The sequence below is a fragment of the Podarcis tiliguerta genome, assembly GCF_965153285.1.
Source record: "Podarcis tiliguerta genome assembly, chromosome: 14".
Classification (NCBI taxonomy): domain Eukaryota; kingdom Metazoa; phylum Chordata; class Lepidosauria; order Squamata; family Lacertidae; genus Podarcis; species Podarcis tiliguerta.
Window position 1 is genome coordinate 7,117,484 of NC_139547.1, and position 23,078 is coordinate 7,140,561.

The 23,078-nt window shown below is 44.9% G+C and overlaps 1 protein-coding gene and 1 long non-coding RNA gene across 12 annotated transcripts in view; one reads left to right on the forward strand and one right to left on the reverse strand.

Annotated features, from left to right (window-relative positions):
- Positions 1–23,078, reverse strand: part of CELF6 (CUGBP Elav-like family member 6) — a 173,194-nt gene that overhangs the window by 67,221 nt on the left and 82,895 nt on the right. The window lies entirely within an intron of this gene.
- On the forward strand, positions 14,643–17,567 carry LOC310664054. The gene is made up of 2 exons (XR_014504767.1): positions 14,643–14,958; positions 17,347–17,567. It is a non-coding gene; the product is annotated as an uncharacterized lncRNA (long non-coding RNA).

Below are 23,078 nucleotides of genomic sequence, written 5' to 3' on the forward strand. Positions count from 1 at the left end.
GAAAAACATCAGTTGTTGAAAAGCAGAGCAGGTGTCGTCTCCCTAAGAAGCAAATTCCAGAGCCTTGGTGAAGATCCTGTCTTGGTTGATATCCCTATGTGCATCTCTTTGTCTTAATCAAAGCCTGTCCCTGCTGTGAACCTGATTTCTATCACAATCACCACCTCCTGTACATCCCACTTCCCCTCCAAAGGACTCATGGTTCTATCACTTGCCCGACAATAAATGTTGGAAATGTAATGAAACTGAAGGTACGTTCTTTCACCTTTGGTGGACGTGCCCAAAGATTAAGGCATTCTGGGAGATGATCTATAATGAAATGAAAAAGGTATTTAAGTATACCTTTCTGAAGAAACCAGAGGCCTTTCTCCTGGGCATGGTCAGCCAACTGGTGCCAAAGAAAGATAGGACTTTTTTCATGTACGCCACAACAGCAGCAAGAATACTTATTGCAAAGTATTGGAAGACACAAGATTTACCCACCAGGGAAGAATGGCAGATGAAGCTGATGGATTACATGGAACTGGCGGAAATGACTGGCAGAATCCGAGACCAGGGAGAAGAGTCGGTGGAAGAAGATTGGAAAACATTTAAAGCTTATCTACAAAAACATTGTAAAATTAATGAATGTTAGAAGGATGCTGGAATGAAGCTATATGGTTTTAGCAGAAATGTAACAAAGAATTAAGTAAAAGCTGATTGATAACGGGACAAAATGAAAAATTTAAGGTTTATAGAACAAAAATTGAGAAAGATGGAAAGAATTTGCTGAAATAGTTAATTGAAATAGAATACAAAAAAGGGAGGTGAGAGGAGGTCGATGAAACAAGTTAATGGAAGGTAAAGATATGGAATATTGGATGTGTATGTTTAGTGGGGTTTTTTTCTCTGTATTGTTGTATTGCCTTCCTATGTTTCTATATTCCTTTTTCTTTTTTTTCTTCTTATGTATTGCAATTGTAATTGTAATGTATGTTTTGTTAAATTTTTTATTGTTTTTTCTGTTTCTTTTTCTTTCTTTCTGTAATTTCTAAACTTTTAATAAATATCTTTTTTAAAAAAACAAGGGAAAAAACCAAAGGACTCATGGATCTCCCACTCTACATTTTGCTCTCACAACAACCCTGTCAGGTAGGTTAGGCCACAAGATCATGAGTGGCCAAAGGTCATCCAGTGAGCTTCATGGCTAAGTGGGGATTTGAACCCTCCCAGGTCCTAGTCCAACCATACTGGCTCATTCTAGCTCCCTGATATGATCATTTACTTTGATGTTCACACACAATGACAGACACACAGGCTGCAATCCTACACCTACTTTGCCTATGAGTAAGCCCAATGAACTCAATGGTGCTTGCTTCTGATCAGAGAGGTTGAGGATTGCACAGAGCTACAGATCAAAGACACACAGGACATTTTACACCATTCCCTTCCAAATACATTGCAGCCCACTGCTTGGGTGTTACCACCCACCTCCCCACCAAGCCTGCTCCTAGGTAGGGATGGGGAAGAAATTTGATCTGGTACGTATTTAAAGGTGACTCTTCCGCAATCACACTTTCCAAAACAATTTGCGAACCTAAACACTCCCATCTTTCAAAAATTCACACTTCACTGAATTTTGCAGTGCCAAGAAATGTGTACAAAAATACATATACTGGGATAAAATGTGTGTAAGAATGCATGCATCACTGGAAATAGCATGTGAAATTGCATTGTATCAGGGGAAGTTGTTTTGGGGAAATGTGAATATTAGACATGCATTTTTGCCTAATATTCACATTAAGAGAAATGTGCATTGCAATCCTGGTGAATTTTCATGAGGACTGAAAAGAAAATTGCAAACAGATGGGGAAATGTGGGGAAATGAAAAACTCTGAAAAACCAAAATGGACAGACCCACCCATCCCTACAGTTCGTTGTCCTTCCTTCATTCAGAAGGATGCCTGAAACCCAACAAATACCCAGTGAAACCCAGAGAAATCCTGGCCCTACAGAATGTACCAGAAACCAGGGCAGGAGCCCCACAGAACTTCGCACAACTGACATCACAATTCTGAAAAGAACCCTATTTTATTAGAACCGAAACCACTCCCCCAGCAGGTCTGTTCAGTGGGCACATTAAACAGAAGGCTTCCAATTTTGTCACACAGGAAGAATGCTGCTTGTTGTGTTTGTAGGCACATAACACAGGCACATCGAGGGGATGTCACTTCTTTTGTTGTACACACACCAAGGGGACGTGGCTCTTTTGCTGTTTCATTGTTCCTTCTGCTGAACCTACCGAGCAATTTCATGCTTTGTCGCCTGCCCTCTCCCCCCCCTCTCCCCCCCCACACTTTATCCTCCCTCCCCATCCTACAAGCACTACAATTATATCCGTTGCTCGGGCAACAGCCAGTGCTTCCCTGGCGTTGCCATGGAGACGTGCCGTGTGCTTGATAAGGGTAGTCATGGCAACCGGGGAGGCAAGCCACAGATGAACAATTTACTTTGTGAGCTGATTATAATTGCGGGGGTCCTCGGGCGGAGTCGGGGGGTAACGGGGTCCAGGAAGGCGCAGGTGGAGTGGGAAAAGTGTGCCGAGAATTATGGTTCAGATTACGCCGGGTGTCCCTTTAGCTGCACAATGCATAGTCAGCGGCCAATAAACACACAGTGGCAGGGAAATCATAATAATCAGGTGGACCAAGCAAGCTGCCCAGGACGGCAAGCTGTATTGTGCAGGATTTTAGTTGCTGCAAGAGATGGAAAAGGCGTTGGCTTGCCCGGGAGTTGTTTAACAGCCTTTTCACTCCCGAAGAAGCTGCTTTATACAGAGAAAGGCCATTGAATTATCCAGCTCAGGATTGTTTTTAACTAATAATTTAGTTTTATTCCTATTTAGCTTAAATCCTGCCACGTCCCCAAAATTCTGAATTTTTTCTATTACGTTAGGGAGTGAAGTTTTAGGTTCTTCCACTGTTCTCACTAGGTCATCTGCATATGCTTTTAACTTGAATTCACTTTTCCCAGTTTTTACACCTGTAATCTCTTTATTTGCTCTGTGTTTTTATGGCACATAAAAAAAAAAGAAGACTGGCAGCAACTCTTGAGGGTCTGAGGCAGGAGTCTTTTCTCATCCCTACCTGGAGGTGCCGGGGTTTGAACCTAGGACCTTATGGATGCAAAGCAAAGGTGCTCCACCCACTGAGCTAGGGCCCTTCCACAAGATTTCGTGGAGCAAGTGGGGGTGTAAATGTACACAAGAAAGACTAAACAAATTAGTGCACGCAGTCCTGCCAACAAAGAAGAATATGCGGGGCGGGGAGGGGAAAATAGAAACCTGGTCAGCTGCTTTCTGGTGTCAACAAGGGACTGCAGCAGTGATGGAAAAAGACATTAAAGGAGTGTAAGGGTGGTCCAACCCACAGCCCCCGGGCTGCATGTGGCCCACAAAGCCTTTTTTGGGTGGCCTTCGGCAACATTCAAGAAAAAACATCTTAAAGCCTTTTTAAAAAAATTGTGTGCATGCATTGTTAGCAAAAGCTCATGCAATCTGCGTACTGGATTTGTTTAATAATTTAATATATTACGTCTCTTGTGTATTTAATTATATATATTTAAATATATTAATTGTGCATATTAAATGTTGTTAAGTACATTGTGAACGCTTTAATTCAGCATGCACATTATCTGTGTGTAACTAGGGATGGGGGATGGATGGGAAGAGAAATTAGATTTAGTTCACATTTAAAGGAAAACCTAACAAATCCACGCTTTCCGAAATAATACCCAAACTGAAATAGAGCTGACCTTCAAATTTTTCCGGTGTGCAATGTGTACAAAAATGTATATACTAGAGTCAAGTGTGCATGAAAACATATATATGACTGGGAAAATATGAAAAATGCATTATATTAGGGAAATTGCTTTGCAAAAAATGTGTTTATTAGACAAAATTGCATAAAAGCATGTGTACATTTGGGGGGAGAATTGCACTTTAAATATATATATATATGCTCAAACTGATGTTGAAATGTGGATAACTTAATTTAAGACTGAAGAAATGAGAAACTCTGGGAAACCAAAACAGACAGACTTGCCCATCCTCAGATGCAAAGGTTGCTAGGCTTATCGAGGGTGCAATGAGATTAAAGGCCACTATCCGAACGATAATCTTGGTCATTTGATTGCCCTTTTTACCCATTGCTGTCTTTTTATTTGTATATATTGCTTGTTTTATGTTGCCATGGCCGTTGGCTAATGCAAATAACACACACACACACACGACCCCAGAAAGTCAAAGATATACAGAGACTTTCAGGGCAAATTAAAACACAAACAGCAAAGTGCAATATGGACATTAAGGCAGGGATGGGTAGGGTTGAATGGCGGGATATTCAGCTCATTGCACTGATTTGTACAAGATGGCTTTTTGTATGTGGATATGGGGCACACAGCTCCCAGCCTTGAGCGAGTGTCTTGACTGTGGTTGACAGAGCAAGAGCATAGCTGAAAGGGGAGTGGACAGGAAGCCTCACACAATAAGGTGGATGAATGCATGATACCTTGTAGGCGGAGCCTCCTTTCCAGATGGTGATATCATCTTGGCATCCACTCACAATGAGCCTATCCTTCCATGAATACATACAGTATATGCAAACTGAATCCTAGCCACAGAAGCAGATTCCATTACAGTGGTACCTCGGGTTACAGACGCTTCAGTTTACAGACTCTGCTAACCCAGAAATATTACATCGGGTTAAGAACTTTGGGACGTGGGTGGCGCTGTGGGTAAAACCTCAGTGCCTAGGACTTGCCGATCATATGGTCGGTGGTTTGAATCCCCGCGGCGGGGTGAGCTCCCGTCTTTCGGTCCCAGCTTCTGCCCACCTAGCAGTTCGAAAGCACCCTTAAGTGCAAGTAGATAAATAGGTACCGTTTTATAGCGGGAAGGTAAACGGCGTTTCCGTGTGCTGCGCTAGTGCTGGCTCGCAAGCTGCAGCTTCGCCACGCTGGCCACGTGACCCGGAAGTGTCCTCGGACAGCGCCGGCTCATGGCCTCTAGAGCGAGATGAGCACGCAACCCTAGAGTCGGACACGACTGGCCCGTACGGGCAGGGGTACCTTTACCTTTCCCTAAGAACTTTGCTTCAGGATGAGAACAGAAATTGTGCTCCGGCGGCATGGTGGCAGCAGGAGGCCCCATTAGCTAAAGTGGTGTCTCAGGTTAAGAACAGTTTCAGGTTAAGAATGGACCTCCAGAATGAATTAAGTACTTAACCCGAGGTACCACTGTATTACAAACCCTTTCCCAAACTGGCACCTCGCCGGTATCCAGTGTGATTCTGTGTGTTTACTCAGAGATCAATTTGACTCTGGTCAGTGGATCCCAAGTTGAGGATGACAACTTTTAGTCGATGGCTGAAAGTGCTGGCAGGGAATCAGTGGCAAAGACATGCCAGGCTGAGAACAGCAACGTAAGGAACGATAGAGAAACATTCCTGGAAACTAAATGGTGTGGGTGTCACAAGTTACCTCTTAGTGTGGCAAATTCACTGTCACATTATGATTTGACGCTCTCAAGTTGGTTGTAGTCTACATACTGGTACTTATCTTGAAGTCAGCCCAGCTGAAAAGAACGGGGCCTATTTCTGATGCCGTTTGTCTTGCAAGTTATTTTCTTTGAAATGCATCCTTGCATTTGCCATGGCAAAGCAAGATACAGTGGTACCTCGGGTTACATATGCTTCAGATTACAGACGCTTCAGGATACAGACTCCGCTAACCCAGAAATAATACCTCGGGTTAAGGACTTTGCTTCAGGATGAGAACAGAAATTGTCCTCTGGAGGCGCATCAGCAGGAGGCCCCCTTAGCTAAAGTGGTGCTTCAGGTTAAGAACAGTTTCAGATTAAGAACAGACCTCCAGAATGAAATAAGTTCTTAACCTGAAGTACCACTGTACCAATTTGCCCTGGTGTGGTGAATGCCATCTTGTAATACAGTCATACCTTGGATTCCAAACGCCCTGGAACTTGAACGTTTTTGCTCCATAACGCAGCAAAGCCAGAAGTGATTGTACCGGTTTGCGAATGTTCTTTTGGAACCCGAACGTCCAAGGGGCTTCCATGGCTTCTGATTGGCTGCAGGAACTTCCTGCAGCCAGACTGAAGCTGCGATTTGGTTTTTGAACGATTTGGAAGTCAAACGGACTTCTGGAATGGGTTCCATTTGACTTCCAAGGTTGAAGCAAGTTCTGATTATTTTTTTACCACAGCTACCTTGGGAACAAGCCCAAATCCTAGATATGTACCTGGATGAACCAGGACCAAATATCTTGTGAGATCATGTGGACATCTGGATTGGGGCTTTCATTTAATCCATGTCTCAGAAACACCACAGAAGCAGTGTAAGGAAGGCTTAAAGTTCTCTCTTTGAGGCTCAGGATTACAAAAGGTCTGTGTAGGGAGCTAAAAACTGGAGATTCAATTTCTTAGAGTGTTGATCAGATGCCGGAATAGGGAGGCCGGGGGAATTTTTAAAGATACTGGGGAAAATTTCAGGTAAAGACAAATTTATTCGAAAGGAGAAGCTGTCAGAGAACAACAATTCTTGTTACAAAGATGCTACATTAAACAGCCATGCAAATCTCAAAATTTCTTCTTGTTTTTGTGGGTTGGGGGAACTTGAGATGCTTAATTCCAAAGGGAAAGTGGGTGCAGAATTCTGACAAAAATTTCCACAAAACTAGAACTTTGTGTGCTTGTACACCAAACGCTGCCAAGTTGGTGCCTTTCAGATGTTTTTGGTCTTCAACTGCCGTTAGCTGGGAGTTGTAGTACAAAACACCTGGAGGGCACAAGGTTGGCAAAGGCTATCTTGCACCAACGTAACACTGGAAAATGTCACCTGATTTTGTGTGGGTTAAGGAAGATTCCTGGTTGGGGAGGGCAGGGAAACAGGCTTTAGTTTTTTAAGAAAAGAAAGCAAATGACAGCAACTCCTGAAAGCACATTTAAAGCTCTCTACAACCCTCAATGCAGAAATATGCTTCTATTTAGCATTTATTTTGTTGCATGCTCTAGTCTGGGTATTGTTTCGGAACATGTGACTTGGGTAGGGTAATGGAGCAAAGTAATCAGCCTTCTACAATAGCTTCTCCCTCCTTCTTGCTATGGGGCCCCCTCTTCTTTACTGCACAGGTTTCCTTCTGGGAAATGTTCAGAGTGGGTAAGACATGCAGAGATTCTTCTGCTTCCTGCTTGGGTGGCCAAAGATATCTGCCTTTGCATGTTGGGAGTGAAATCTCAGATGACAGCCCAGTCATCAGCATGCGCTACATCAAGAATCCTCGCAGCTGATGAAGCACCGAGGAAACAAACAGTGGTGGTTGTGGGTCTCCCCCCCCCCTTCTTCCCTGAAACGGGGAGGGAGGGGAGCAGGTGAGGCCCACTGCTGCTGAGCTGCCAATCACCTTTATGAGCGAAATGGCCTTTGATGGAATCTGTCTCTCTGCTATATGCTTAATGTAATAAAACTCCAGTGAGTATGATTTAGAATAACATTTACTGAACAGGCCAATGTCATTTTGATGTGTCTCTCTCTGCTTTGCTCGCTGGTTATTAAACTCTATTGATTCTCTGGGACTGTCTGATGTTTATAAATGTCAAGCCTGCCTTGTGTAAGCTGAACTTTGGGGGCTGACTAACCTCTGAGAGAGGCGGAAATGAGGCAGGAGAGGCAGCTGCTGGTGAATCGGGGGGATACATGCTAGATTCTCCCTGCACCCCCATTTCATCCTATTGTGGTCCCCAGACCACCACCGTCCACAACTGATCTCTATATATGCATGCCCTGCAGATGGGAGAACGTGTTGGCTTAGGTTTTCTTTCATTTTTGTATTTACCCAGTCTTAAGTTCTGATCGCCACATCTGCTTGCAATTTTCTTAAAAATAAAAATAACCCCTCACGAATATTCACCAGCATGTTAGCGTTAATTTCTCTTAATATACATGTTTGCATGGGACGCGGGTGTCGCTGTGGGTTAAACCACAGAGCCTAGGACTTGCCGTTCAGAAGGTTGGTGGTTCGAATGACCCAGAAGGTGTACGCCAGCTCCCTCGGCCAATAAAGCAAGATGAGTGCCACAACCCCAGAGTCGGGCACGACTGGACCTAATGGTCAGGGGTCCCTTTACATGTTTGCATGTACTTTTTGACTAAGATACACATTTTTGCAAAGCAATTCCCCCTAATAAAAAAAGCACTTGGGAATGTTATTTTCACTAACATATGTATTTTTGTACACACTGTTTGGCGGAAGAACCACACTGCAAAACTCAGAGGTGTGCAAATTTCAAAGGACGGTTGTGCTTCAGTTCCTATTTTGGAAAGTGTGGATTAATCAGGGTAACCTTTTAACGAGAACCAAAGCTGAGTAAATTCTCTCACATTCCTTCTCCATGGATCCTGCTCTTTACTTAGCAGAAGAACTTAGCATCAGGCCAACGACCCCTCTAGAATCATAGAGTTGGAAGGGACCCAGAGGGTCCTCTAGTCCAGCCCTCTGCAATGCAGGATCCTGTCCTCACAGTGGCCACCCAGATGCCAGGCAAAACCCTTAAGCAGGACCCCAGCACAAAAGAGCCACTCTCCCCCACCCTTGTGCTTTCCATTTAGATTGAGTCCTAAACGAATAGGAACAAACTTGCTGCAAAACTCAAGATCAGCAGGTTGTTTTAGTTGCCACATGCTTCTTGTTTTCTGGAATTCCCGGAACTGATTAACACGGCTCCCTCTCTGAAATGTGCTACCTCACAGGGTGGTTGTGAAGCTAAGCTGTGCCGAACCCTGTGTGCACCACCGCTCTCAGCCACTTGATGGAATGACAGGTTTTTAAAAATTATGATGATGATGCAACGTCTCAAGGGATTGTGGATGTAGCTGCACAGCAAACTATGTTGGTCCCACTTCCACCTTTGCTCCCTCTCTTCCCAGCTCTTCCTCTGCCGGGTCTCCCTTCCGCTTTTTCTTTTCGCCACATCCCATTCAAGCTTCCCCATGTTTTCCCTCCTCCGTTCTTGCAGCGCCCGTAGCAAAGTAGCCAGACATCTCTCTCCTTGCACCACCCTCTGAATACAAATGGACCGGCTGCTTGTTACCGACAGGGCAGCCAGCTGCCAATTCCTCCGTCTCTCTGTTGCTCTCTTTCTCTCTCCCCAACCTCACACGCACAATCACAGAAATGGCTGTTGCAGGCTCCCCAAATACCCCCTGCTTCCCCACCTTTCAACATTTCAAAGATGCAAACTGGGGCACAAGCGTTCAACACCCCTATTTCCACACCAGGGGACTCTTCAGAGACTCTCACTCCACGGTTACACACCAGGCTGTATGCTGTATTCTTTGCTTTGGGAATCAGTGGTAGGTCAGCTGCTTTGCATGCAGAAGGTCCCAGGTTCAACCCCCTCCATCTCCAGCTAGGGCTGGGAGAGACCCTTGCCTCAATCCTGCAGGGCCACTGCCGGTCAGTGTAGACAATATTGAACTAGATGGCCCAATGATCTGGCCCAGTAGACGGGGGCTGAGAGAGCAGTGATTAACACAGAAGGCCCACAGGTGCAAGGATCCCTCCTCCCACAAGCTGCAACTTTACTCAACACTATCAGAAACCCTTGCCAATCTACTAGCAATCACCCAGTGATCTGCAGGTAGGTCTCAGTCTTCCCAGAGAGCATGTTAGCGTAACTCAGCGGGGAAGTTGCAAAGTTCTTTTTTATGATTTTCAGTTTTATACATTTTTACAATCATTTTAACATTTCAAAACTCAACTTCCTTCCCCCTCTTTCTGCAGTTTCTTAAATTTATTTTTTAATATTTTCAGCATATCCAAATTAACTTAATTTACTCATTTATTCATCTTCTTTAAATAGATACCCTTATAAAACTGCAGGTTATTGCAATAAACCTGCCAATGTTCTTATCTCTTTACAGTTTATTTGTAAACATTCCATAAACCATTTCCATTCTTTTATAAAAAGGTTTGTTATCTTGGTTTCTTATTTTTCCGGCAAGTTTCGCCATTCCTGAAAATTGCATACTTGGATACAAGAATGGAAGTTGCAAAGTTCTTGAAACAAATTCAGACTTGGAAGGATGCCTGGAGAAACGCTGCCCGTCTGTGCTTGCTATGGCTGATGTGAGTTGAGTTCAGCAACATCTGGAGGGCCCAAGGTTCACCCCACTCCCCTGGTGTAGATATTTCTGAGCAATGGGAAATGCCATGGATCAGTGATAGAGCATCTGCCTTGTGTGCAAAAAGCCACAGGTTCAATCCCCACCATCACTGGCTAGGGCTGGAAGAAACCCTTGCCTGAAACCCTGCAGAGCTGCTGCCAGTCAGTGTGGGCACCACTGAGCTAGATGGGCCAAAGGTGTGACTCAGTGTATGACAGCTTCCTATATACCCTGTGAAAATCAGCTGCCGCTTGCAACATATTCTAGCTCTGACATAGGCAAAGATTGTCCAATGGCATGATAAACTTTTGGTGCAATCCTGTGCTTGTTTACTTAAAAGTCCCATCACATTCAATAGGGCTTGCCTATTGCATCTGAAGGCTCAAATCCCATGCACACTGAACACACAGGGATTTGCTTCCAAGTAAACATGCATTGGATTACATTGCACAAGGTGCTGCCTGCTTGCAGGCCAGCCTCTCACCTGCTCACAGCATGGCCACTGGCCCAGGTCCCAGCAAGAGGAGAGCAAGAAAGATTATTCTCTGAAGGCCAGGCCTGTAGTCTGGAGGCTGTTCTCTCCACTGCAGCACTGGAAGCTGCAAGTTTGAGTCATACCTATATGCATTCCCTCCCCCCCCCCCCAGCCTGCACCAGGGTCCTGCTTGAGGAGTTGCAACCAGCTTTTTCTTACGGCCAGTCTGGTCGGCAGACGGATTTCATCCATTCAAAATTGTCACACAGCTTTAGTGCCAGCAAATGAACAATCTGTAATGCGGAAACTGGACTTTTCTTCCCCCCCAAAAGTGCATACCCTTAACATATGCAGATGAATGACTGCCTTTTGCTTTATTTCTCTTTGAGAAAGAACAAGTTGTATGTAGAATCCATATACAGAGCTGCTACATCAAAAAGTGTAGGGAGGCCCCCTAAGTGCTTAATATGAGAAGAGCTGTCACTTTGCAAAGCATACACAGTTGGCTTGTACCTTCTCTCTCTTGGGATCCTTCCTTTCCCAAAAAGGATTTGCCCTTCACTGACCGAACAAGTAAAGAGCAACTTTCCCTGCTCACAGCTCGCACGGGCCAATTTCTGGGTGCCTGGGGGCGAAGTCTATCAGGCAAGGTACGAGGCTTGTGGCAGAGACTGAAGACGCCACTCTTGCAGAAGACCAACACTGCCTTATGAGACCTGTCTAGAATCTGGATGCGGTCTTCCCGTGGGAAGAACAGCATGCATTTAGAATTAGGCTCACTTTTCATGACGTGGTTCCGTCAAGCACACTTCCACAATGCATTCTGATTGCAGAATTGCTTTTCACTTGGCACAGAATCCGAACACAAAAGCAGATGGTGTTCTAGCAGAAACAAAGCCCAACCCCCAACCCCAACCCCGATTTCATACCTGTCTCTTGAAGGCAGGTTTTATCCCTGTAAAGAGGCTTAGTAACAGAATTAGATCCCTGATGGATCCGACCAAAAGCCCAACTCATCCGAATTTTGTTTCTACAGTGGCCAAGCAGATGTTTCTGGGAAGTCCATAACAACTGGTTTTAAAAGACATGCTGCCTCAAAGCCTAGGGATAGCAATTGGGAAAAGATGGCTGCTGCGTTTACATTTGTTTGTTTCTTGCTTTAACCACCCTTGCTTGATTTTTCAGCACATGGGCACCCATGGGGGAGCCTTTGCACAACCTTGTCTGGTACCCCCATTGTTCTGGAGAAGTCAGAACTGACTGCTATCACTCATGCCTTGATTGCATTCAATTTAGACTATGCACACTCCATGAACCCATATGGCGAGAGGGTCAGGATGCACCAAAGCATTTCTTCACACAGCACATGGTTAAACAGTATAAACCTCTGTGGCAAGATGTGGGGACAGGCACCAACTTTAAAAGGGGCGTAGACAAATGCGGAACAAAGCTATCAATGGCTACTAGTTCCTTTATTTATTTAGCCTAGAAAACCGCTTAATCAAAAATTCCTTAAGTGGCGCACATAGAACCCTATAAATTATCAATAAGATACAGATAAAAGCAGCAAAAGTTTAAGACAGGCATACATAACTAAATTATACATCTGGATAGCCTTGCTAAAATAGAAATGGTCTGGATAGGCCTGCTGCATATGAAACAAGCAGCGATGGCTGCCTGCCACTTCCAAGCCTTCAGTTCTCTATGGGGCAATCTTCGAAAAGTGTTTAAAAACTTTAGTTGATGCAGAATGCTGCAGCCAGACTGCTTTCAGGGGCCTAATGTAAGGATGATGTTGGTTTCTTGTCTGAGCTACATGGATTCCTGATTTGTTCCTGGGCACGGTTCAAGGCATCAATTATGATAGCCGTAAGAATTGGACGAAGGAATCTTCCATCAACATGGAGCCCTCTAGATGTTTTGGAGTACACCTCCCATTAGTCCCAGCCAGGATAGGAAATTTTCATTGTTGGTGGGAGTTGTAGTTCAAAACAGCTGGAGGGCACAGGACTGGAGAAGTCTGGAACCGGGATCTGCCTTCCCCCATATAAACTTCCCCACTTGTTGGGACCTCTGGCAAAGGCCTTTCTTTGTGTCCCTCTACCATCATGAAAATGATTGGTGGCGACACAGAACAGGGCTTTCCCAGTGGTGGCTTCTAAGCATCCCTTCTTCCCGGCTTCATATTACTTCCACAGTACAAGCTTCAAGGCAATATGTAAAGATGGTTTTATTTTTGCAAAGGCATTTGGTTTTGATTGACACATTTTATGGTCTGGCACTCTCTCTTATTTTTATAATTAGAGGCTGTTTGCAGCTGCTTGTTATGTTTATTTAATTGTTTTATTTTTGCGATTTTGGAAAATGCAATATGCCAAAGGCATTTCAGCTTATTGCAGAGGCGCTAGAAAAGTCTGTTTCTAAGAAGGCTAAATATTAAAAGCATATTTAGGCTGCAATTCTATGCCCACTTACCTGGGAGTAAGCCTCACGGAACTGAACGGATTTACTTCTGATGAGGCATGTGGAGGAAAGAAGCCCCTGACTTTGCGGGGCTGGGATACAGCCTACTAAACAACGCTTAAGGGTAATCTCTGCTGCTCCACCAACTTGTTGCCTCTGGCCTTACAAGGTAATGAACAATGATCTCACCTGCCAGAGCACCAAGGTAATTAATTGGCACTCAAGTGGATGAGGGGATGGCAAGGCTTTCAAGGTTTACCATTGTTTGGGGCATATTAGCAGAGGGACGTGGGTGGCACTGTGGGTTAAACCACAGAGCCTAGGGCTTGCCGATTAGAAGGTCAGCGGTTTGAATCCCTGTGACACGGTGAGCTCCTGTTGCTCGGTCCCTGCTCCTGCCAACCTAGCAGTTCGAACGCACGTCAAAGTACAAGTAGATAAATAGGTACCACTCCGGTAGGAAGGTAAACGGCGTTTCCGTGTGCTGCTCTGGCTTGCCAGAAGTGGCTTAGTCATGCTGGCCACATGACCTGGAAGCTGTACGCTGGCTCTCTCAGCCAATAAAGCAAAATGAGCACTGCAACCCCAGAGTCGTCCGCGACTGGACCTAATGGTCAGGGGTCCCTTTACCTTTTTTAGCAGAGGAGAAGCCAGAGCATGAGCCTGGCTTACTATTCAATGAGTGCTGTTGTTGGTGTGCGGGTGTGCATAAAATGGATCTGCACGGCTGTCTGCATTTCTGCACTATCCTTGGGAACTCGGTTAAGGGCAATGGCTTCATGATGAGCTTCTGCACTTCCAAATTCACCTCTAAACCACTGGATACGAGTGCTGACAAACCCCAGAGTTAAAGCCCTGGCAACCCTATTTTAGTTTGGACATCTCTCGCTCTCACACTTTCTGATACCACTGGAATTGTTGGACACTGGCATCTCCACAAGACTCCCCTGGCTATCAGGTGACTCAGTTGCAAAAGGCTTAGAACCAGCGCACAGAACAGGAGGTGGCACCAACACAGCACACAGCATGGATGATCTCCATAACTCCCAGTGACAGACGGCTGTGCAGCGCTGTTTTTAATTGTAAAAAATATCTGGCTGTTTTTATTGCTGTTTTATTGCAGATAGGCTACTTTTTATCACAATCCTGTCTTCAAGGAAAGTATCTCACTGTATATGCTAGCAGTGAGGCAAAATGGCTTTCATTCAGAAGCCGTACAGGTGAGAAAGGAATATTTCCAGTATTCTTAGGAGGTGGGGTGAATTTTGAAGCTAGGGGATCTGCGCAATGAACAGCATCCCTGTGGTTCATTGCCACTGTCTTTAACATGCCCAGAGTAACCCCCTTGCTTCATAGCTTTACTCTGGGAAGCATTCTTGGGAGAAATTTTCAACCTCCAGCATGGGCTGTCATCCCCCAGCTCAGAATGCCCCTCAGAATGATGCTACATTGTGATATAGAACAATTCCAGGTGAATTGTGGGAATATTAAAGTTGGTGGCTGGCAGAGCAAAGAGCCACAGGAACAGCAGTGAGGTTCAGCCCCCCACTCTCAAAAGACACCCCACCCACCCCTGAAATATGACTGTGGGGAGGCAGTTACACAATTTCCTAAATTCAAGCAGAACTTCTAAGATACCATTTATATGTCCAAAATTGTCCATGGACTCCCTGTAAATGTGTGCAGAAGCTGAGCTGAGCTTTGCTCTCTAAACACAATGCTGTTCGACTCTTGTCCCAATATTTTCAAAGGCAATATCCCATTGTCTCAGTCTTTGGCATTTTCCTCCCTTTTGGAAAATGGGTAAGAGACTTGTGTTGTGAATAGGGTTGGGGAGAAATTCAATCTTGTTTACATCTTAATGAAAATGTTTCCACCTCTGAAACTTATATGCAAACCGAAACCCAATTATCCATTGAAAAATCAGAGTTCTCTGAATTTTGCAATGCAGTTCTTCAATAACGTGTTGTGTACAGAAATGCATATATCTTGGGGGGAATTGAACATAAAATTGCATGCATTTAGAAAACTAAAACATTTGGGGAAATTCCTAGCAAAAATGTGTATATTAGTCAAAACTGCATTCAACAATTTGTGCATGAGGATGAATTTTAATGAGCATCTGGTGAGCGGCTTGAAAATTGCTGCAGAAATGTGGAGAGCTGAATTTAAGATGGGAAATTTGAGAAGCTGAAAATGACAGTGTCATCCTTCCCTAGGTCTGAACATATTTACCAAATTGCATCCTGTGTTAAATGAATGCCGGAGATTGCAGCAGGTTAACAGTAACTCTTATTGTCTGAAAGCAATTAGCAAATACACTAAGACTTGTGCTCTAGTCATAGCTCTAGTTTCACTTTCTCTGCCACACCACATAAGGCGCTGCCTGTCTATGCCGGATCACATTTCATAACACTAAGTGTAGCAACTGGGCGTTTGCTAGACCCTCTTTTTTGCTGGGCTCCCCCAGCATGTACTGTACATCTAGGCGCCTGTTTATGTATTTGGCTGGGTGGGTTGGTTTTCTGCTTGGAAATGGGGCTCCCAGTTTGACTACTGCCATTTCTACCTCTCCTGGGACTTTTTGCAAGGCTGTCTCTAGAAGCTCCTTGGGCCTGGAATTTGACCAGTTCTGAGTCCTATGTCCTGCTTCTGGGTGGAAAAACAACAAGTTTATCCAATGAAAACAGGGGAACACTGGAGCTGTGGATTTTTTGTTTGTTTGATGCTGTCATGTTTTAAAATAGGAGAGGGCACCTTCTATATTCTGAGCGAGGCGGGAAGTATTCTTTTTACAAACAGGCAATCAAGCAAATGAACATCTGACAATTTTACTATCCTGATGTTCCTCAGACAGCCTTCATAACCAGGGCTAGCCCAAGACATTTTGCTGCCTAAGGCAGAGCAATGAAAGTCACCCCCACTGAGCTGAAGGTATCTGAGGTTAGTCACATTATTATGGCATCTGTGGTGGAACATCCCACAAATGCGCCGACCCTTTCCAAGTAGTAAAAAAACCCCAATAATAAAACCTTAAATAACCAATCATCTGCTGTCCTTTTGGGACACATAAAACCAGCTGCCTGAGGCAACTGCTTCCCTTTGCCTAACAGTTGGACCTGCCCTGTTTGTAAATCGTTTGTACTGGCTATGTGTACTCACGAGAAAATGGGAAACATAAACATTTGCACAAGGATGTGAGCATTCTTGAATTTAGAGAAGGCTTAATTTGTTGTATATTTGAAAGGGCTTTCGCTGCTTTAGAGCAGGGGTAGGCAACCTAAGGCCCAGGAGCCGGATGTGGCCCAATCGCCTTCTCAATCCTGCCCACGGATGGTCTGGGAATCAGCATGTTTTTACATGAGTAGAATGTGTCCTTTTATTTAAAATGCATCTCTGGGTTATTTGTGGGGCCTGCCTGGTGTTTTTACATGAGTAGAATATGTGCTTTTATTTAAAATGCACCTCTAGGTTATTTGTGATGCATAGGAATTCGTTCATTCCCCCCCCCCCCCCAAAAAAATAGTCTGGCCCCCCACAAGGTCTGAGGGATGGTGGAGTGGCCCACGGCTGAAAAAGGTTGCTGACCCCTGCTTTAGAGTGCTAATTTCATGTATTTGTAACACACACACCCCAATTTACAAATCTGTTAGAACAAAAAGTTACGTTGAATGTGTGGGATATGAATTAGAGGTTGTTTCCAACTAACATGTTCCACCAGGATAAGGATTTCTGTTTATATAACTGGACTCGTGCCCCTCTATATGCCTTCTCCAAATGTACACCTGCTCTTAAGGGTTAGAGGTGAACCCTGAATAGATTTAGGGGGCTCGTGAGGGGAGGGGGGAAGTTCTGTTGCACAAGGATAAATCCTTTACTGACTAAACAAGCTATTTGGAAACCACCCTGCTTAGATAAAAAATCAAACAGTAGTGAAGATTGCTCAGATCTGAATGGTCCATCATCGTGACCATTTATCCAAGACTGTGGGGACAGCTAATTTCTCAGGCCTTTGGTGGCTGAGGACTTTCTTCTTCACACCCACCCACTGCCAAACTGCCCTACCATCCGCTCCAGAAAAGCATTATGTTCTCTGAGCATGAAGCTACCCTCACTAAGACCTCAGGTTAAGAGGGGTGGCACTGTGAGAGAGTCACTTTCTAGCAACTTGCTGCCTTTCGTTCCCTGCAGCAGCTTGACCACTAATCAAGGGGTCAACAGACCATTCACCGATCAACTGAAGCATGATGAGCCCTAAGATCAGCCACAAGAAGGAAGAGAAGAGAAGAGAAGAGATGAAGAAACAGCAAAGGGTGAAAGAAAAAAAGATCCAAGGAACAAATTTTGGAAATTGTGTCTAGAAAGTCTCATTGAGAATATTCTAAATAAAATGTAATTACCTTTTTATTTCATCCTTGGAGAGGTTTAGGAGAGTCACCTGATTAACTTGATGGCTGGGTGGGGTTTTAAACCTGGATCTTACTCTTGGCACCATGCTGCACTGCCTCTCATAGCCTTTATGAAATGGCATTCCCTCTTTCTCTGCTATTTAAGGCTAGATGTTGGTCCTCATGGAACCAAAATAGCACACAAGTAGGAAGTTTCAACAGGCTTGGGGAAAACCCAAGGTTTGCAGGAGGCACAGAAACAAATATTTAGAAAGAAAAACATGAGAGGTGGAACAAACACCCCTCAAAAAAATAGTTCCATGAGGACTGAGCATGCTCAGTGGCCATGAAATACTGACTAGGGTATGGCTGGCTTCTAAAGTGAAGAGGAGCACTCTGGGCTGCAAGATTTTGTTGCATGTCTCACTTGTTCAACTTCTGAGGAAGTACTGCATCTTTTTATTTCTTGCTATTCCTTCCTACAGTCTCACCAAATCCCATGTGAGTTCCGAGTGACCTGCGACGTGTAACACAGTCTGTTCTGCTGTGTTCACACGGAGAAGCTCAAGGGGGACGAAACTGACAAAATCCAACACACACCATTTAAAGACGATGACCGAACATAACTGCCATGCCTTGCTTTAGATTAGCTATATCTGGGGAGGCTTAGTCATTTTTGCCTTATATCAGGAGCTCAATGTGCCGATGTGTAGAGATTCCGAGGCCTAATAGTGATCTTCTCGTCTAGTCTTAAAGCAAAGCTGTTGGCAAATACTGCTACATCCAATTCCATCTTTAAAAAACCAACACATTTCTTTTAAGGTGCCATTTAACCTCCAGGGGGCTGTAGCCACATTTCAGCAACTAGCTGGCTGCCCGATCTCCCCCCTTCAAGGGTTCTGAATTCCTTGCGCAGAGGACATAATCATATTCAGCAGGTCCACGGTCAAACACTTTGGCCATCTGCAAACAACCTCAAGAGGGGAGCAATCTGTCAGGAACATTGGTGACTCAAAGGAGGCTTTCTCGCTGCTTGCAATCCTCCTGCGGTGCTACCAAGAGGTCCCTGTACTCTTGATGGTCATATTGGCACATAGCTGAGCAACTTTAAGAACTTCTGCTTGGCTTCTTTGCCATTTTACTGCTCCCTCTCCTGGCAACTCAGCTTTCCGCCTTGCTCAAGTCCATGAGTAGCCAATCTAGCTCCCTCCAGATGTTGATGTACTACAATTCCCATCTTCCCTAACCATTGCTTATGCTACTTGGGACTGATGAGAGTTTTCGTTGGGCAATATCTGGAGGGAGCTTTGCTGGCTACCTCTATGTATTCCAACTCCTGTTATCTCCCCCCCCCCCCCATTTCCCCCACCTCTCTCTCAGACACACACAGCTCCTTCACTGATATGAGATGAAGGATTAGGCATTTTCTCATATGGGTTTAAAGGGTGATTAGACAAATTCACGAAGAATCCATCTATCCATTGTTACTGTTCATGGTAGCTCTATGGAACCTTCAGAATCAGAGACGCTAGGCCACTGAAGACCAGCTGCTGGGGACAAAGTTACTGATATCAAGCCTTGCTTCTAGGTTTCAGAGATCAACCTGGTTGGTCACAGTGGGGAACTGGATGCTAAACTAAATGGCCCCGTGCCCATTTTGAAGGGTGGCAGTCAAGCCAGTCCAACAAGTCAATGTTGTCCTAGAACAAGATGAGGAAATCTCTAGCCCCTGGTATTGCTAGACTCCAGCTTCCATGGGCCTCAGCCATCATGGTCAATGGTTCAGGGATTGTGGAAGTTGTGGTCCAGCAACATCTATATTAGCATATGTGAGGCTCTAACCAGGAATCTCACTGGCCACGGGTAGAATTCGGTGGATATATTTGGGACTGTATAGTATCAAAATGTCAGAGCCCAGACTTGGAAGAGAATAAGAAAGCCTATCCTTGGCCATTTTGATGGCCTAGGGAACAAGTCCTAGGGAACAAGAAGAAATTCCTCCCTGCTGTACTCAAGACTCCAAGAAACACCAAAAGGCACATCTGTCTGATGCTGCTTAGCATTCCATGCAGCAGGAGTGGGCAGGAGGGTTCTCAGGTCTCTGGTGCCCCAAACAACTGAGGATCTTGGGGCAGGGCCTCATGATGCCATGGGATGACCAGGACGATCTGATATCTTGGTTGGGCCAAGAGATCTAGCCCAGCATTAATGGGGTGGAACTCGAAGGGTGGACATATAGGAAAAAAGGGGTGAAGGCAGAAAAAAGGAGAAGGTTGTTTTTTAAAAAAATCAGGTGACCACCCCCATTTTTCCTCTGCAATTTGTATGTAAATTTGAGGAAATTGGAGGGACCCTTTTACTCAACATTTTCTCTTTCTTCCCTTCTAAAATCCCTTTATTGCTGCTACTATATAAAAATTTGGAGGCAGAAACCTTGCGGTTAGTTATCCACAGATCTCCCGGCTGTGAATGTCTGACACCTGTGAAGGTATGGGCTACTCATGAATATCTAGTAACTTGATGTTCCTCATGAATGTCTTGTCATTCTTGATGTTAACTCTGCATCCTTCTGCTACCCATGAATATTATGGCCCTGTCCATCCAAATACTGACTGTGCTTCTCATTCTCCAGCTCCTGGTTATTCTGTGTTCCGATGAAACAGATGCCCTTTAGCCTACCACCATGCATGGGTTCTCTTACACCTGCCAGCCACATTGCACCGCCCTCTGAGTGGCCATGCGCATTCAGCTGCTGCCCAATGGATGCCTGCCATTAGCTCAGGGCACTCTCTTGCAAGGGGAGTGCTGCAGTCAGCTTGCCTCTTTCGATAAATCCACTGCTCTATTAATAGCTGGCTCTGCTAGCGGGGAGTTGGGACTAGGTGGAGAAGCAATGCAGGAGAGAGAAAGAGAGAGAAAAGAGAGAGAAAAAGAGAGATGGAGAGGCCACAAGAGCCAAGTTGGACCACAGGGGCCACAGAGCGGAGATGTGATGGGGTGGGAATCAAAAACACAGCTGGGAGCAGAAAAAGGGGGAGGCACGATGGGATATACCTAACAGCATTGATTATATTCCTTTGCTGCAGATTAATGGGAAGAGAGAGTTGACGGGTACAACAGAAACAACAGCTAATGAGTTCATTTTAAATGCTATCGTCCATAGCCCAGGTCTGTTGTGAGCCACAGAGTTCTTCAAGTTCCCCTTTCCATTGGAGGATTAATTGCTTGACCAAAGTGAGTGCCTTGTGTTTAAGTTTTCAGGGGAAGAGGCACAGTGATATGGCATGTGCTTTGCGTCCAGGAGGTTCCAGGTACAATCCCCAGCATCTCCAGGTAAGATTTGGAAAGACATGCCTGAAACCCCAGAGAACTGCTGCCAGTCAGTATAGACCAGTATTTCTCAAACTTGGGTCCCCAGCTGTTGTAGGACTACAGCTCCCATCACCCTGGTCTTGCAAGCTGGGGATGATGGGAGTTGTAGTCCAACAACAGATGGAGGCCCAAGTTTGAGAAACACTGGTAGAGACAATACTGAACTAGAAGGAGCAATGCTCTGACGTAGTATAGGCAGCTATGTTCCTAACTGACTTCATCCAGCATTCCATTTGACTGTGACATGGTGATTCTCTTGAAGAGTCAGATATCACAGTGACATTTGGGATCCCTGTTCGGAGCAGAACTCTATGGTTTAGATTTGAAGGGCAGCTCAACCCAGCTGGGGAGGGGAGAAAATGCAATGCAATATAATGCAAGATCTCTGAAAATCAGATCAGAGTTGGCATGCATGTTGAGAAAAAATATTCTGCAACTCAACTCAAAAGGTTCAGCAAAGAACTTATGCACAACACAATTGCATCTCCTTTGATGGTATTGGAGCAAAGGTTGCTGTGCAAGTTGAGGATTGCATCTCACAATTCACATTAACATGTGTGAATGCCAGCATGACCCCTACATTTTCAAGCAGAAATATGCAACACAACCGTACAATAGCTCTCCTGAGAACTAAGGCACCCCAATGGAAGTTAGAGTGGACATTCAAGACAACAATCTGGATTTCAGGTTCAAAGATCACCTTGACCTGTCTGCACCCACTTTCAAAGTGGAGGAGAAAGATGCCCATTATAGGGTAGCCAACATGGTGCCTTCAAGATGTTGAACTCCAATTCCAATCATCCCTGGTAGCCTGGGGTGATGGAAGTTGGGGTCCAACTTCTGGAGCATGCTATGTTGGCTGTTCATGGTGATCATAATGAGACACCTGGAACAAAATTTCTCAGACTTGCTATTGATTGGCAGGGCTGGCCCTACTATTAGGCAGAGGGAGGCAGCCTTCTCAGTGGCAGGTGCTGTGGGATGGGAATTGGTGGCAAGATGTTGCAGGACAGAGTTGTGTGTGTACCGTGTGATCTCCCCTGCTCTCCTTGAGGTAGCCTGCTTCCCTCAGGTGTAGTAGAGGACGCTGACCCACTACCAATGTTGATGTAAGATTCAACCACCAGTCTGGTCAGCTTCTCTGCATGGAATGGGGTGGTGGGGATCTTGCTGGCTGCATACAACATAGATGCTCTACCACAAACGCAGATGCTTTGGCCCTTCCTCATTCTGAGGAGCAAGGCCCTGTACTTTTGCCCCTAAATCCTGCTCTGATGGCACTGCTGTCAACACACGCTGGCTAAACTTCCCTTTAGATCGGCCACACTTTCCTACATAACATTAATTTTCAAAAACTGCCTCCCCCACTTCAATATTCACAAGCTAAGCTGGTTCATCCTTCATGTCGGAGTGGGAAAAGGCATGCAAGAGACTCATACCTCTTCTTTCCTGAAGTGGGATCTGTAGATCTCACTCTTGTTCATGGGTCTTGCTACTGGAGGATGCACACATCCTTATTACAGCCAAAACAGGAAAAACCAACCTCCCGTCCCCTCCTCCCTTCCTCTTTCTTTCCCTTCCTCATTTTAAACACCACATCTATATGTGTAACACCCAACATTCCTAGCAGTGCCATATATACCCTTTGTGTGTGACATTTCTGTCCTTCGTTTTCTTATGGCCACTGGAGGCATGGTCCTATGAAATGGGGATCCATCTGTCACCTCTTCAGTCTGTTGATGGTCCACCATCTAGTAGCTGGTGATCCAAATGAGGTGGCCTTGCCCTCCATCAACTTTCACCACAGGGCTACCTAAGGATCACCTTGTCCAAAGGGAGGAGAGAGCTGGATTTCAAAAGGACTTGTTACCTGTGTATAGTTTTAATTGATGCTTATTTTTCGAACATATCTGTGCAAATTCCTTTGTGAGGTTCACCTGAAAAGTGGTATATGCATATCTTAATTTGTTAAAAGAATCATAAAAAAGTTAAATTATCCTGATTGTGAGTGTGTAACATGATACATTGACAGGATAGTAATGGGCGACAAGTCTGTAATGGGCACAGACTTGTAACCAACTGCAGTTAGGTAGGTCACCGACACACAACCCTTCTAATCACTCAGTGCCCAAAGCCTTTCAGATAAATGAAACTATGCATGGC